This window comes from Silene latifolia, chromosome 7 (assembly GCF_048544455.1).
Source record: "Silene latifolia isolate original U9 population chromosome 7, ASM4854445v1, whole genome shotgun sequence".
NCBI lineage: Eukaryota > Viridiplantae > Streptophyta > Magnoliopsida > Caryophyllales > Caryophyllaceae > Silene > Silene latifolia.
Window position 1 is genome coordinate 54443718 of NC_133532.1, and position 3073 is coordinate 54446790.

At 36.4% G+C, this 3073-nt stretch overlaps 1 non-coding gene across 1 annotated transcript; it reads left to right on the forward strand.

The window, feature by feature from the left end:
- Nucleotides 1-688: 688 nt before the first annotated feature.
- Nucleotides 689-795, forward strand: LOC141593455 (small nucleolar RNA R71). The gene has a single exon (XR_012521536.1). It is a non-coding gene; the product is annotated as a small nucleolar RNA R71 (small nucleolar RNA).
- Nucleotides 796-3073: the final 2278 nt, after the last annotated feature.

Here is a 3073-nt window from a genome sequence, read left to right on the forward strand (position 1 = left end):
GGCCAAGACAAAAGAAAAAGAGAAGGAGTTTTCTCCTTAATTAATTATTCATTCAAAATCTATAATTTCTAGAGTAAGAAATAAATAGAAAAAAAACTCTCTACTATTTGTGAAAATCCTAGAGAAATAAAACTCACTAATCTCTTCTCCTCTTAACCGAAATAGAGTACAACAAATTATTTTTTTTTGTGTCAAAATTTTAAGTAAGACTAATCCTAATACTAGATCATATTATTTTAGTCTTTAAGAGGTTTCCTTGGGTATATGCTTTTGGGAGATATTCTAAACTTGAATCTTGTTCATCCATTGTTTGAAAGCTCAAGAACTAACAAGAAGGAGATCTTGTTGGTGCCCATAAAACCGAAATTATCATAGTAAGGGTTGATGATTTCTTCTCTTTTAATTTATGTTTGCATGCATAAGATCTAGAATTTATTTTATGACTAAATAAATTGATTCATATATGAATATGTAAATTTATGAGATTAATAATTTATAACACTTTCCTCCTCTAGTAGCCTTGCTAGGTCTACTATATTGTGAATTATGGACCGCCATTTCCTCAATCTTGTTCCAAGTTTGATTATCGTCAACTTCAGTGAACATACCATTTGATCCCATGTTGAGAATGTTTCTTGAGTCTTCATAAAGACCATTCCAAAATTGTTGTACCAAGAACCACTCGCTAAGTCCATGATGAGGACATGAGCGAAAAATTCCTTTGAATCGCTTCCAAGCTTCATACAAGGATTCTTCATCTCTTTGCTTAAAGCCCGTAATTTGAGCTCTTAGCATGTTAGTCTTTTCCGGTGGGTAGAACTTTTTGTAGAAAGCTAGAGACAATTTCTTCCAAGAGTCAATTCCGAGAGTAGCCTTATCAAGGCCTTTCAACCATTGTTTTGCGGTGCCAATTAGAGAAAAAAGGAAATAAGACCCATCGAATTTGGTCTTGAGTTACACCGGTTTGAGAAAGCGCATCACAATAGTCACAAAAAGTCTCCATGTGAGAATGAGGGTCTTCACTAGGCATCCCCCCAAATTGGCTTCTTTCGACTAATTGGATAAATGCGGATTTTGCAATGAAATTTCCGGTTAAGTGTTGTGGTGTGGAAGTACCATTGGGTAGGTTCTCCTCGGTTGGTACGGAATGTGATGAAAATTTAGGCATTATGGGTTGATTTTGTGTTGGATTTTGTGTTGGGTTCTCCTCACCTTCTCTTGCAAAAGGGTTGACGAACTCAATAGTATTTGGTTGAATATCTACAACCTCACCAATACCTCTCAAAGTTCTTCTAGCAAGTCTTCTATTGTTTGTCAAAGGCCTTTCAATTTCGTGATCAAAGGGTAACAAATTACTTTGTGATCTTCTAGACATGCAAAATATCAAACAACTCGAAAATAATTAGAACAAACCTTGAGGAGTTTTACTTCCTCAAGGGAAAAAAAGACACAACTAATAACAATCTAAGAAAATCTAAATCAAGTTAACACCGTCCCTGGCAATGGCGCCATTTTTGGTCGGACTCTCTTGGGAGGTTTAGTTTTCGGTACTTGTCGTTAGGAGCACCTAGACCAAAACAATATTTATAACTCCACAAACAACTCTACAATTAGTAAAGAGGCAAGTAAAGGTCGGATCCCAAGGGACGGAAATTGAGATGAGATTTTCAATTGCAACTAGCGGTGTCTAGGGGTGTCACAATTTGGGGTTTGAATAGAAGATCACTAAACTAAATAGCAATGAAAGTAAACAAGCAAGATGATTAAAAAGGGATGTAAACAATTGATAAAAGGCACTAGGGTGTCATGGGGTCATAGGGGATTCATGGGAATTGATCATACAAATATATTCTCAAATCATAAGCAAGCAATTATTGTTGTGATGGATCGAGTTGGTTTATATCTTACAATCCTTGGAAAGTTTGGGTCCCGGAGCCGAATCATTTAGATTGTACAACACCTACAAGTCGACTTAATCTTCCCTACTCAACTATATGCATGGTCTAATGAGACTCGAGTTAGTTTATGTCTTACAAGTCTCATTGAAAAGATAGGTGATGGGTAAAAAATGCAAGGATTTATAGGCTCGCATTTCATCAAACATAACATGTGCATAAGTTGATATCACAACAAGCAAGCAAAAAAACTATGAAAACATATTAATTTAAGCATGAATCATCCCCCATGTTGGTTTCCCCTAATTACCCATTAACCCTAGCTAAGGAAACTACTCACTCATTATCATGTTGAACATGCTAGCAAGGTTGTCAATCATACCAACAAAGTAAAACGTGATGAATAAATAAAGATAATTAACAATAATTAAAAAGGGATTAAGAGAATTATACCTAATAATGATTCCAATAATAAAGCAAAGAATAATAGAAGTACTTGATGATTGATTGGAAGGTTGTCAATCTCCCAATAATAACCCAAATAATCTTCAATTACCCAAAATGAAAGATGAACAAAAGAGAAATTAAGGAAATGAGATTTGTATTAAGACTTGATTAAAAGTTGATTACAAGATTAAAGAGAGATTAGATTGATATAAACTATAGTAGAGATTGCTAAGAAGAACATGATTATCTAATTAGACTAATGGGGTATTTATAGTGGGGATTAGGTACACAAATTAGGGTTTACTAAGGGCTTAAATGACGATTAAGTCCTTGAGGAATCGCTCCTCTCAGAAAAATATGCGAGTCTCCTTTTTGCTAGTCTTTCCCGAGGTATGCGCATCCTTCATAGACCAAGTATAAGACGGATTAGCTGTCACACAATCCGAGCGTCCAGGGCACGGGACGGGCGGATTGTGGATCTTTTGGACGAGCGGATTCGTAGGGTGGACGGGCGGATTGTGGTGGTTTTGGACGAGCGTCCTTCTGGGGAAGACGCTCGGATTGCTTGTCTTGGATAGGCAGATTGTGGGCAATCCGCTCGGATTGTAGATCAGCTTCTTCCTTTCTTCTTTTCTTCCTTTCTCTTAATAAAATCCTTGAGGATTTCATCGGGGATGCAAGGATATTTTCTCATCATTGCCCATCTACTATAGTATGTACAAAGGCCTTCT